The 14,719-nt window shown below is 40.1% G+C and overlaps 1 long non-coding RNA gene across 1 annotated transcript in view; it reads left to right on the plus strand.

Moving 5' to 3' along the window:
* Positions 1 to 14,719, plus strand: part of LOC110291991 (uncharacterized) — a 76,323-nt gene that overhangs the window by 22,619 nt on the left and 38,985 nt on the right. Inside the window, exon 2 of the long non-coding RNA XR_002377630.2 lies at positions 4,628 to 4,734. This is a non-coding gene — a long non-coding RNA (uncharacterized LOC110291991). The remainder of the gene's footprint in view (positions 1 to 4,627; positions 4,735 to 14,719) is intronic.

The raw sequence follows: 14,719 nt of genomic DNA on the forward strand, positions 1-14,719 counted from the left end.
CCATCATGGATTTGGCTATGTCTGTTGTAGACCTGTTTCAATGCTTGCTATGTGTCTAACTTCTATGGATTGCAATGTACCTTTAACTGATTTCTTAAAACTGTGCAAGCCCTGATCATTACAGGGAGCTCCTTACTACCATACAATCATGGATCCCTGAGTCATCTCCTGTGCCTTTAACCTCAATCCTTTTCAGGCTTTAGAAAGACTTGATTTGTATTAATCAGCCTTTTCATACTCTCATGAGTGTGTGTGTGTGTGTGTGTGTGTGTAGGTGTGTAGTTGTGTGTGTATGTGTGTGTGTAGGTGTGTAGGTGTGTGTGTGTGTGTGTGTGTGTGTGTGTGTGCGTGCGTGCGTGCGTGCGCGCGCGCAGGCACACAGCTTGTATATGACAGCATCAGCCATGGAACCTGGGCAGAATTTTGGATCGCAAAATGCCATCGTCCACTTCTTTGTAGGGTGATCGCGTCCCAAGAGCAGACCTAGTCAACTGCTGTTTACTCTCAACTACTTAATAAAGATTTCTGCTACATTATGTGGATTCTGTTTTAGTTGCTATGAAAAATTCTTCTGTCAGTATAAGTTTATCTTCACAGTACGTTTCCTGTTTAGTTTCTTTAGTTGCTCTTAGAAGATTCTTTGATTCTTTGGTGCTTGGATGTCTTACTATGATGTGTCCAGGTCTAGATTCCACTGTATTTATCATGTCGGAGCTAGCTCAGTCTGGCAATTCATAGATATAGATTTTGGAATGATTTCTTAATTATTTCAACACGGCATCTTCTCCACCCTCTCTATTGTATTCTTCTATTCTCCTCTGAATATCTCCCTTTCATATTACCCAACTCTGCTTTTCATGCTGTATTATGAGTCATTTCCAGACATTTATTTTCCTATTTTTTTTAATTCCATCTTTAACTAGAGCTAATCTTTTATTTAAATAGACACTTAAATTTGAATTGTAATGACTATATTAAAAATCTCACACATTTGGTTTACATTTTCCAATACTTGACTAATCTCTTTTATATCCAAATGACACATCTATGCCATATATGTATCCATTTACATACACAGATAAATATATATTTATAAAAAAGCATATATATATAAACTAACACAATACTACTCTTTTAATCATTCTTTCATTCCCTTTGAAATATTTGAGCATTTAAACATACTTTATAATACATAGATTTTTTTTTATGGAAGAATAAGCTATGCATAACTCTCTGCTTCCTGTGCATAATGACTCCCATTTATGAACAGTCTCATTCTTTTTTTTTTATTTCTATTCTATACTAATTATTTTATTTATTTTTTTAATTAGGTATTTATTTCATTTACATTTCCAATGCTATCCCAAAAGTCCCCCACAAGCTCCCTCACCCACTCCCCCAACCACCCACTCCCACTTCTTGGCCCTGGCGTTCCCCTGTAGTGAGGCATATAAAATTTGCACGACCAATGGGCCTCTCTTTCCACTGATGGCCGACTAGGCCATCTTCTGATACATATGCAGCTAGAGACATGAGCTCCGGGGGGTACTGGTTAGTTCATATTGTTGTTCCACCTATAGGGTTGCAGATCCCTTTAGCTCCTTGGTTACTTTCTCTAGCTCCTCCATTGGGAGTCCTGTGATCCATCCAATAGCTGACTGTGAGCATCCACATCTGTGTTTGTTAGGCCCTGGCATAGTCTCACAAGAGACAGCTATATCTGGATCCTTTCAGCAAAATCTTGCTAGTGTATGCAATGGTGTCAGTGTCATTTTGGAATTTCCAAGCTGGGAATTAATTTTGAATGCAGACTTCTTGAATGAATCATAGTTATCCACTGAAGGTTTGATTTTCTAATACTCTGTGTTTAAGTGTTGCTTGTTTAATAAGCCTAAGTTTGTAGACTAGAGATCTACCTAAGAATTGAACATTATCATCAAATCACTGTTTTGAGTGATCTGACCACAAATCTAAACTCCACTCTATTTATTTCTGGCAAGTAACTTTCCCTGCAAATAGGCCAGGTTTTGAATAGATCACAGTAAAGATCAAATACTTTCTTTTTTTTTTTGATTTTTAATATTTTTATTACATATTTTCCTCAATTACATTTCCAATGCTATCCCAAAAGTCCCCCATAGCGCCCCCCACTTCCCTACCCACCCATTCCCATTCTTTTGGCCCTGGCATTCCCCTATATTGGGGCATATAAAGTTTGCAAGTCCAATGGGCCTCTCTTTCCATTGATGGCCGACTAGGCCATCTTTCGATACATATGCAGCTAGAGACAAGAGCTCCGGGGTTCTGGTTAGTACATCATGTTGTTCCAACAATAGGGTTGCAGATCCCTTTAGCTCCTTGGGTACTTTCTCTAGCTTCTCCATTGGGAGCCCTGTGATACATCCAATAGCTGACTGTGAACATCCACTCCTGTGTTTGCTAGGCTCCGGCATCGTCTCACAAGAGACAGCTATATTTGGGTCCTTTCAGCAAAATCTTGCTAGTGTATGCAATGGTGTCAGCGTTTAGAAGCTGATTATGGGATGGATCCCTGGCGATGTTCCAACTGTAGTTTGTATAGATTCTCCATCGACATGGGCTCCAGATTGAGTTCCTCTTGGAAAAACTATGTATGTGGTATTCCAACTTTGTTCTAGCTGTGGTCTTTAATCAGTATCCTGTGGATACTTCTTCTAAGTACTCAAGCCACAATCAACTATTTAATAAGATGACTATTTTAATTCAGATGACCGGATGATTAAATAAAATGATTAAGTTTTTGTAAACAGTATGTACCTATAAAAGACTGGCGGCCATAAAAATATTCAGCTAAGCTAATCATTTTGATATTTGTGAGGTTGTACCAAGTGTTAGTCACAAAAATGGAGATAAGACATCCTTTCTCTCTGGACTTTTATTATTGTTCCCACTGTTGCTCTGATTACACATGCTTAATTTCCATTCTTTTGTTAGTGAAAGTGAAGTAGCAATAAGAACTCCATAATTTAAAAAAATGGCCATTTTAAATGTACAGTCTCTAAACACACATATTCTCAATATTTTTGTAATAGGACCAAACACTCTTCAGTTTTCTATGAGTATAGTACAAGGTGAGAAAATAAACTCTGTAAAATTAGCAGGAGAGGGAACAGAGCTGATTAGAAAAAGAGCCTGGTGCCAATGTACATTTTTTTCCAAGAGGATGTGGGATGAGCTGTGAGAAAGCAAGGGAATAAGGAGAAAACTGGAAGGAGATGCTGAAGGAGCAGTTTGGAGTGGGAAGACACCGTCTATCCAGCAAGGCTGACAAGGACTGGGCAACATCTTCAATTACTAGACAAAGGCACTGGGCAAACATTTTAAAAGGTCAGAGCAGAACAAAGTTCTTGCCAGGAGGGGACTGTCTTGTAAGGAGAGGGTGTCAGAGGGAGTATTTGGTAGAGGTTTTTGGCAGAATTTATTCAACTGGATCTTGTAAAATTTATTTCTGGAATTTGGAATTGGAAAGTTGGATGTAACAGAATATTTAAGTAAAAATAAATGTATGTAAAATATACCAATAGCAAAAAAAATATGTAAAGTCAAGTCTTACATAACTTTTAAAACATTAATCTTATTTTTCCTCAGGAAATGATTATAATTCCAGCCATGACTGTACAAGAGATTAATTTAAAATTTAAAAATCTTCACAGGCTCTAATTATCCTTAATATTCTGGAGATAGAATGTGGTTTTTTTGTGAGTGTTAGAAATAAAATAAAGTATACAGCACAATGGTATCAAGTAGAAAACCAGCTGAGCCTGTTTTAGAGAAGTCTTAATACCTCCTAAACAGCACCCAGAGAGGAAACATGTATCTTAGCGTGTTGGTCATATTCAAATCCATTAGTCATAGTCAATAAGTTTTAAAATATCAGTTTATACTTAATAAATGTAAGTCAGAGGAGGCTGCTGCCTTTCAATTCCCTAATCTGCAAGCCCTCGGAGCTCACAAAGAACCCCACAGTCTCGCTTCACTTCTGGGCAAAGATTTAATAGCTGTGAGCTTTGTCGTGGTCTCGTGTTACTAAGACTTCATTACTTTTACATGCCACTCTACAGGACACTTACTAATATACTATTAAGTATTATCATAAATAATTAAAACACAACTACGCCCGACAAAATGAAAGAACAAAGTGTATTCTGTATGGCAGTCAACTTGTATGTGTATGTTGGCTGGAGAGAGGCAAGCACATATTTAAAAAAAAAAAAAATCAATTACTTCGAGACCTCAGTTGGACTGCAATGGGCCTACCTCTCATTAGTGTGAGTTAGTGAGGTCTATTCTTGGCTTCTACCTAGCAATGAAATCATAGAGCCATTATATTATTAGTACATTGAAAATGTATATTTTATTTTTAAAAAAAAGTACCAATGAATCTGTGTCTTCACTCAGTCTTTCCCACCTTGCCACAGCTCCACTCCTGGTTGATTTGGCATAGCCAACACTTTTGCTGCTGCCTTGCTTGTAAGAATTTATCATCGCATTAGTTGGCTGACATGCATCTGGTAGCAATGCAATGTGGTCAGCAGTCAAGACATGTTATTCAGGATGTATTATCATATATTATATTCTCTTTCCTCAGGTAGACTACATTATAGTTGAAGAAACAAGGTGTGAGTTGAAAAAGAGAACAAGAGGAAAAAGACACGAAGGATGGCAATTCCATGCAATGGCAAACAGATATTGAAGGTACACATTAGGCGTCACTGAAACCCTTCAGATTTCCAGAGATTGGATTGAGTATAGATCTCATGTACCCAACTGTCACCCATCTAGTCTAAGTTCCCCATGTATATAGCAATCAAAAGATCCATGTGAAGAAATGGAATAGTGTAACAGTTCCCCTCAGATCACGTGCATCTAGAGGACAGGGCAAAACCCTTGTTCTTAGCACTCGCCCCCACACCCCATCAGCCTCAGGGAGCAACAGGAATACAAAGTGACAGAAAGCTGACGTCTAGGTGAGCATGTATCCTTCAGGTCTTCCAAGCAGGATTTTGCTTGCAGCCGGCAGAGTTCAAAGCCAGGGGCCTGATCAGAAGTTTGCAAACAGCCCCCTGTCCACAGCATTTTGAAGATCTGGAGCAAAGTGAACATGGGGAGCTTAGACAACTAGGAATAAACATTCAGCAAAGTAATAAGGGTTGGCCAAAATTAACATGTGTTTGTGGTGTGATTTACTCAAATTTGGATAATAGCCAGGCTTTCTTGGCCGGTCCCATGGAAGTGTGGTTATTTCTCTGTTGTTATGAATCAGCTCATTATTTCTGAAGGTAAACAACTTAAATCACATGACTCTCACTTTGGATAATCTCTGAGAGTCCTGAGTAGTTTCTGTGTTACAGGTTGGTTCCTCTCATGAAAGGAAGTTAAAGGTAACACAGTCGTACATTCAGAGCAAGTTCCTTCTCTTAGCAGGTGGCCGAACTGAGTTGCTTCAACTCAGGGAGTCTTTCATTCTTTGCCTCTATTATTCCTTGGCAAGCCTACTAGGTTTCAGTTCAAACTGCAGCAGCATCTTCCATCAAGATCAATGTCCTTTCTGAGGAATGGGGACCTGTCTCAATAGTGTACAACAAGCAGGCTGAGCTTGCTTTGGTCTCTAAGAGATGTAGAACTGGGCGTGAAGTGGGAAGAGGGGAGTGCAATACTTTGCAGAGAGCAGCTAACGTTACCAGTTGGAAGGCTGGGCATGCCACTATGTCACACTCCCCGGTGGCTCTCACTAATCTTTGGGCCACTACCAATAGCTTTCATAGGTTCTGTGCACTCCTGCAGGAGTGCCTATATCTTACCTAACTTCAGCATCATTTTATACCTTTCTTCCCCTGTGAACAGACAGCTATATATCATCTGCCCTCCATTCTCTACTTCGAGCTTGGCACATACTCATGGTGTTTTTGATTGTTAATAATGCATATAATGTATTTTGATTAAGTCTACCCCCATACCCTCTCCTTAAATCTCTCTTCTATCTCTTCCATTACTTTTACCTCCTAGCTTCACATGCTCTGTTTGTCAACCCACTGAGTCCTCTTAGTACTGCCTGGATACACATGGGCAGGGTACCATCTACTGCCTTCCTGAAGAAAACTGACTCTACCTCTGCTAGCAGCCATCAATGGCCAATAGATCCTCGGGTGGGGGGCGGGACTTGATAAGCCCCTTCCCTTTCTGTGCTGGGAATTTTGTCTGGCTTGATCTCCTGCAGGTTTTGTCCTTGCAGTCACAGCTCTGATTGAGTTCATGTGCAGGCACACAGCTCATTAAGATCCCACCATCGCCATCTTCATCTGAATAAGTACGTCATGGGGCTTGAAAGATGGTTTAGCAGATAAGAACACCTGGTACTTGGCTAGAGGACCATACTTGGTTCCCAGAACCTGTGTCTAGCAGCTTACGGCTTTAGAACTCTGGTTCTAGGACATCTAACACCCTTTTCTGGCCTCCCTAGGAACCGACATATATATGGCAAGAACTCACACAGACATGCATAGCCATAAAAAAAACACCACCAAAAGCTAGGCAGAATTGAGGAGTCTGAGGCAGGAGGATTGTCAGTTTGAGACCAGCATGGACTCCATAGCTGTACCTGGCCTCAGAAAATCATAAAGAACAGTTTCTTTCTTTCTGTGTGCTGACTGTTATGCTCTGGTCCCTCCTCACTTTGTGCTGCACAACTATTGCCCACAGTTTCTTTAAGTCTTGGCTCGATAATTATTTTCCCAGGAATGCCTTCTCTAGGACCCTCCCACCACCACCTCCACCCGAAAACCAGTGAGGCTGACTCATACATGCCCACACGGCACCATATAATTAGCCTTCACATTGCTTAGCACTTGTACTCTTAATTAATTTATTTGTATCTTTATCTGATAGATGCTTCTCCCTCAACAAACTGTGAGCTCTAAGGAGACAGTGGGAATGTCTGCTTTTCTACAACATTCAATCCCTAGGGGTTAGATTGGTACTTGGCCTGTAGTATGTGCTCAGTAAGTATGACTGAGTATATAACCAAGTGGAAGAACACAGTTCTCTAATGATGATGAGGTCTTAGGGTCTTCCAATCTTCTGGGATTAGCATCCTTTCTTAGAGGTTTTGTATTATTTCCTGCATGTTACCTTGGGCTTCCATCTCCTTCAGTGCAGCTATAGATTTTCAATTGATTTTCTTATGTAGTGGATGAGAGAGTGGTAACCACTAAGGCAGAGGGTTGCCTCCAGAAAGTCTTGTATTGTCCCACTGGGGGTGGGTGACATCTGAGCTTCTGAGTGTGTACCTACTTGCCACAACAAATCAGAAGTGCAAAAGGGACAGGAGGCCCTGAAGAGACCCTGTATGTGCAAGTCCTCTGGGCTCCTTCTCTGCCTCTTGAAAGGAACAGTGGACATTGTAAGATTGTATCTTATTTTTCTAGATCAACACATGGAATTTAAAGGGAATTGTTGAGCTGAGGGGATGGCTTAGTGGGTAAAATGGAGGATCTGGGAACCGAGCTTCAGAACTGATGTAAGACGGGAGAGGCAACACATCTTTACAACCCCAGCTTTCCTACGGTGAAATGCAGGTGGAGAGAGAATCCCATGGTACTCACAAATAGTTTACTGTTCAGAGACTGGTGAGATAGGTCATGATACTTACTTCCAAGCCAGACAACAGAGTTCAATCCCTGGGACTCACATGGTGAACAGAGAGAACTGACTCAAAGAATGTGTCTCCTGACCTCCACAGGACACCATGGAATATATACATACCCTCGTAGTAAATTTAAACATCACCCAAATTTTAAGTTTTCTCTTTAGGTTTTCCCAATAGAATTTCTAGTAGTATGAAGAGATTGGATGTTCCTTGTGAGTACGGAAAGGTTCACTGGCTTCTCATCTTCTCCTGTAGTGTGGACATCAATGAGACTGCAGCATCCTCACATAGACACGAAATTAAGGGTACACACAGCCTTGGATGCATTCATCCTCACTGCAGGGAAATGGACCACGGTGGCAGGGACAGAAAGGCTTGGGGCACACAGTCACTGTGGAAATGGAAGAAATCAGCAAACAGCAAAGACTCGGGAATCACTGAAGTCATAGCTTCTTTCTCTGTGGGTTTTCTCAGCCAGAGTTTTTACCCAGTTCCTTGCTTCTGCCTGTCGCAGGCCCTAGACTAAAATTGGTGGCCATGACCACAGGGTCTCAGGGAGAGCAGAGGGCGGCCTGCTTCCAACAGCCTCAGCTGTAAGAATGCACACACTCTCCCAGGGGAGAGGTAGTGCGGCCAGCCAGGGCCTACTGGGAGGCTTGTTTCCAGTTCTCTTTAGAGTTGCAATAAAATGGTAGAAAGTAGTTGTGAAGCCTCCTTTGAGCTATTTTATTGTCTGTTTTCTTTGCCACCAAAGGGTGAAGTTGATAAACTGCTAAATAATCAACCTTTGTATATTTCATTTGAAAACTTTAAAATTTTAAATACTCACTTTATGGGCCTGATAAAGCATGGCAGCGACTCAGTACTGTCCTCATTGAACTCCTGTGGTGGGTGGATGGGATATGTTTGGTTTAATAGCACGCTGAGGGGCTCTCCCTAGCCTGGATTATTGCCCCAGTCCATGACTCACAGATTGGAGAGAGGAATGACTCCTGGGAAAGCAACGATTTCACATATTTCCAGGGAAGAGGCTGGGCTCAAGATAGAAGTAGAATATAGTCTTCCAGGGTTGATTGGGCGAATGAATCATATTTATTGGGACAGAACTGTACAGATGGAAGTGGATGTGGCTGAGGGTGGGAGGAGTCTAGCACCATAATCATTTACCACCTTGGGATATTAATTCATTCTTTTGAACATAGGAACTGAACATTAATTTCTGGTTATTTTTTTATCCCAATGTTCTGTGCAGTGCTCAGGACATATTATCTGCTCAATAATACATCCTTGTTTGATCAATACATACATGAGTAAATAAGACAACTGGGAAAGCCTCAGTTGGAATGGTGCTTTTTGTTGTTTTCTTATGGTTTCTCTCATGAGTGTCTCCTGTGTGACTTAGACCACAGCAGTTCATAACCTCAGAGCTCTGGGGACTGAGCATCTGGCAGCAGGGTGTCAGCATGATTATGCTCCCATGGGGGAAGTGCCTGCTTTAGGGTTCTGGAAGCTTCTTTTCTTGTGACAACATGGCAGACACCAGCCCTCACATACAGGTATCTTCTTCTTGTATGACAGATTTCAAAATTCTTCCTCGTTTTGTATAAAGACAGTGGACAAGTTGAATTAGGGACACAGAAGGGTCCACCGGGACCTCTTCTTAACTCATATAGCTTTAAGGTCTTTGTTTGTTAACTAAGTCCATATTTTAAACAACCATAGGTTAGGGATTCAAGAACTGGGCCAAACACTGTTTACCTCAAGACACGTTCTTTCTTGTGCATTTGAATACATTTAAAAGTTGAACTACATAATGCATTTAGAAGTTTTGCTATATAACCATTCAAAGAGCATCCATTTATGAGATGTTTAACTTAAACATCTCTACATATGAATTTATTCTAAATGTCAACAGATTCAAAAGTTCTAGACTCAATCATAAGCATAACACAGAATTCCCTTTGAGCTAATAAAGGGAGCTAACATGTAAGGTTTCTGAGGAGATTGAAGCTCAAGGTTTTTGAGTTTCTAAACTATCGTTCGAGACATTTATAAGCCTTCTGTAATACTGCATATTTAAATGAGACTCTCAGAGTAAGATAGCGGTTGAGTCCAGTGATTCCTTTTCTTTAAGGAATTCAAGAGTTTAGACTACCTACATTCAGAAGAGCAATATTTTACATTCACAAGCTTTTGACTCATGCCTGTTTTATTGATGGGTTTCAGCAGTTAACATAGCCCTGTTACAAATGTAACAGGTGCCCACTACTAAACCTGATGTGGTGGTGTACACCTTTAATCCCATCATGACGGAGGCAGAGTCAGGGAGAACTCTTAGCAGTTCCAAGACAACCTGGTCTATAGAGTCAGTTCCAAGACAGCTAGAGAGATCGTCTCAAAAACAGAAGTTAAAAATAATTCTTATTAATAGTAGGCATTTGCAATTTTCATATGAATAATATTATGTTATAATAAATATAATTATAATGATTTATATTTATAAAAGTATGAATTTGAGAAACATTGAATGAAATGGATATACTGGTTTTAATATTATTTCTACAAATTTGTTAATGTATTCAGCTTCATTTTTATCTTTCTGTAAACATTAAACTTTACCTACCAGCATCAGTGTAACTTAGAACTCAAAAATTCATGTTCAAGGTACACAAATCAATGGCTGTATATAGATAAAATAATTTCAGGCTATCTGGCAGATTTTAATAAATATATGGCCTATTGGCTTTGTAAAGACACAGAGGTAGACTAAACAATGTTTGGCATGGTGTTTCTCTATGTCACCTTTCTGTAGAGGCCCGTCAATAGATGGGGTGAAGGTAGCTTAGGGAGCCCAGAAGACGAGAGCACAGAGATCTGTGTTACTTTGATTCCCAGGAAGGAATGGAATGGAATGAACAGTATGCAGTGGGAGATCATGTAAATAGTGATGAAGTTTATGAGTTATAAAATGTGCTAAGTTCCTTCTTGTTACTAAAGGCTCCAGAGAAAGCTGGTCTTTCCCACTTTTCTTTAGGGTTTTAATGTGGTCCCCTTATTTGCAAGGTCTGGGACTGAAACTTGTCCTTGGGGAGTCAAAGATGCTGTGGGGTGATGTCTGCCTATGCCTAGGGCACTGCCCTCACTTACAACAACCACTGAACTCTGAGAGAGGCTGTAACTCCCTTGGAGTCATAATAGGTGAAGCTCATGAAGCCACCTGATGCTAAAACAATTTGATCATTTGAAGGACAGTTTTAAGTTGGGGCTGGGGAGCCCAAAGGAGGTTTTTCTTCTTTTCTACCTAACCCAGGGGACCCTTTAACATTCAAACTGTCACAAGCCTTTAACCCAGAACTGGGGGACTGTTGGAGAAATCATCCAGGGTACAGAGGTGCCTTGTTCTCTTAAGCAGTGAAGGGCACTGACTTCTTCCAACCACATCAGGAGAAAATTATATCTCCTTTAATTTCTCTTATACATCCTAGCTTCATTTCTGAGACTGTTCGGTTCTCTGAGGCTGTAGCCTAAAATCAGAAATGCTTTCTTCCCATCCCCACCCCCAAAGAAGAAAAGATTTCCATTTGGCGGAAATGCCATTCAGAGTGACTGATTTTTAAGCTCTGAACTCAGACCCAGAGCCTGAAATCCAGGCGCTGGCAACTGGGTTGGGATTTGAAATTACAAGGACGGGCTGAGTTTCATAGTTGGGATGTTTTAAGCAGTGGGGGCAATTGCTTTTCTCACCTATCTCTCCAGAAAGAGACGGAGGAAGGGAAACATTTAAGAATTAAGAAAAGGAATTCTACAGCTTTTGAGTCACTGCTTCTTGCTCTGCTAGAGGCAGAATTTCAGTTTGCATTTACTCCGGGAAACTTGTGTGAGGAATTTAATAAATCTTTTGGTAACTGTGAATTGTTTGAAAGGAGAGTTGGAGAAGACAAAATAAATGACAGAGCAAGGAAAGCATACAACCCAGTCACTTTATTAAGGCTGGACTTGCTAGCTGTGTAGGTGTCTGAGAGCATAATGGGCCTATTTAAAAATAAGCAAGGCATTTCCAGGGTGTGCCTAAAAGGAATTGGTCTACTGGAAAAAATACCTTTTGAATATTCTTCAGGAAACAGTAAGCACTAACAATGGTACCAGGACATTAGGAAATATAATGTTCATTTAACTTTATTTTTTTGGTGGACTGTGGTTTTTAACGGATGGAATTGTCCGAGGCTTACTTCTTCTTTCTCTTCCCCAGCCCCCAACCTTCAGATGTGCTGAACTGTTTCCTTGTGTGCCATTTTAAATAAAAGTATTTGTAAAGGGAACACAATGTTAAGAGAGATGCATAAATAAGACAAGTGATAATTGCAGTGTCTAAAAGGAGACTTCTCATGCTGCACATCGTGCTGTGGCTGCTTACACAGAGAAAGGGACAGTTACCATCCTGCACTGTGCCTTCCATCAAGTCATGGGGTATAAATCTGGCCTATAAATGATCAGGAGGTACTGTACTGTGTAATGTGTACAATGTTCATAAAAGAAATTAATGAACAAATAAATATCCTCTGATGGATAAGCTGGTAAGAATGTAGCTTGCAAAGATAAATAAATAAATATAAATAAATAAATAAATAAATAAATAAAACTCTTCTGCTTTAGTGGCAAAGGATGGCGCAGAGGTGACATTTCTTTGAATAGTGTGCTTGGTCTCACAGAGATTAAATGCTTAGAGAGAAATCTCAGTTCCTGACCTGATAAGTTATACCAGGAACCAAATCCTTGTAGCTGTCCACAGGAGTCTGCTGATGGTGAGGGGGCAGGGCTAGGCTATTCTCTTACCTTCTGGTAACAAAGCCACCAACTTACCTGACATTCTGAGACATAAGTATTAATATCCACAGTCAGAATAGAACTAATCCCCCAACCTAAAGAAGAATAGCAAAACTGTCGGTGGATCCTGGTTTGAGGTTGGCAGTCCAGAAGCCTCCTGAGCTGTTATGGCCAAGATGGACATGCAACAGACATCCCATGGGAACCGCCTTGACCATTGCTCATTTCTTGACTGGCATCTAAATGACTCTGTAGCAGGTGACAGCCACTCTGAACTTTGAGCATACTTATTAGACCATGAGCAACTTTGCCACTGATGAGTGTATCCTACTATTCCTAAACAGGATTCCAGGTGTCTCTTGGGGTAGGGGATTGGTTTCAAGACTCCATGAGGGCATTGGGACCCATGGATGCTCAAGTCTCTTATGCAAAATAGCATAGGACTATTAATATCTCATATCCACCCACTCACCCACATGCTTTAAATCATTTTTGGGTTACTTTGTAATACCTAATATATTATACATATCATGAGCATAATTGTATTTATTGTTCAGGATAGAATGTCCAGACGAACACTGCTTGGTGGGGCAGAGCCTGTACATTCAGATGGAAGACTGTATTTCTACTCATCCTTGAGTTTACATCTCTGTCTTCCATCATTCTCATTCCCTTGGACCCACATGGTTTCCTTCTCAGCTGTGCATCCTGACCCATTCAGTGAAGCACAATCCAAGCTTTACTACTTAATGAAGCTCCCCAGTGCCTCTCCCCCTAGAAATTCTCCTCAGAACCTGGTTACACATGAAACCCATTTTTTCAAAGCTGTCACTTTTCTTCATGTTCCCCTTCAGAGTAGACCTAACTCCTTAAAAAAAATCAAGGACAATATCGAACACGAAGATTATTCCTCATGTGGACATGTAAGAAGGTGACCTTAAATCATGCCACTCAAAATCTTAACCCCTTGCCTTATGTACAAAGTTGAAAATGATCATATAAAATGTATATTGTCATTTTAAAATATTGTCAAGGACTTGCATGCCTGATTCTGTAGCCTTTCAGCAGTATTTTGTGTTGAGCCGATGTTCTCTCCTATTCTTGTTGGCAGTGCGTGAATCAAACTTCCATTTGTCTGCAGTGAAAGTTTTGTCAGACATTTTAACAACTCCTTGTAGCTAACGTAATTCCACTATAATTATATTCATATATATATTTAAAATTGTAGACTATCAAATGGGAATCCAATTTATCATTTATCAGTGTTAATAATTTAGCACAAAGATAATGGGACTCACACAAATAACATTGAATTAGAAGCTAGGCACAGATGACGCTATTAAAGCCAAATCATGGCCAGGATGGGATGCGAATCACATGGGATGAAGTGCTCCGTGTAGTTCTGCTGATGGTACGATGCACAGAAAAAGCAACCTTAAAATAAACACGTTTTGAAATTCTCAAAAACTGTGGAATAATCCAGCCAAAAAGTGACTTTTAAAATGGGAAAAATAGAGCAGGTCCACCTGGTGTTATGGCTGTAAGATCAAATCCCCCAATCTGCCCAAGGTTTGAATAGCAACACATCTGACGGAAGCTGGGCGTGCCTCCCCCTGCTTCCCATGTACTGTATGATTAATGTAAATTCTGAATTATGAAGAATCTTGCGCACACTCCTCCTGTCCTATAGCTGTTTCATGTAACATAAGGTTGCCAGATAGAATGCCGGCTGAATTTAAAGACAGAATTGCAGTTTAATTTGAATTTTGGATAAACAACAAAGAAATTGTTGGTTTATGTTTTCCCTGCAAACACGGTATGTGACCTATTTACCAAATTAAGTTTGAGTTTTAAATCACACTTTAAATGGCTATCTTCTAATATGGAATTTATTGGATAATTTGTAGCAATTGAGAATCAGTTAGTGTGCTTGTGCTTGCTTTTCCCTGTGCCTGATGGATGGTGTGTATGAATGGTGCTAGTCTCTTTCAAATTTATGACTTCTTTTCTGTTATTTTGAGATAATTTAAGAGAATACCTCTCCCTTTTACACTAATAGCCTTTTAAAAACCAATTATTATTATGCACCTTTCCTCTATCTTTCTATCTATCTATCTATCTATCCATCCACTATCTATCTATCCATCATCTATCCTTCAATCTATCTATCTATCTATCTATCTATCTATCTATCTATCTATCCATCCACTA

The sequence above is a fragment of the Mus caroli genome, unplaced genomic scaffold, assembly GCF_978045245.1.
Source record: "Mus caroli unplaced genomic scaffold, Mus_caroli_1 scaffold_3, whole genome shotgun sequence".
NCBI classification, from domain to species: domain Eukaryota; kingdom Metazoa; phylum Chordata; class Mammalia; order Rodentia; family Muridae; genus Mus; species Mus caroli.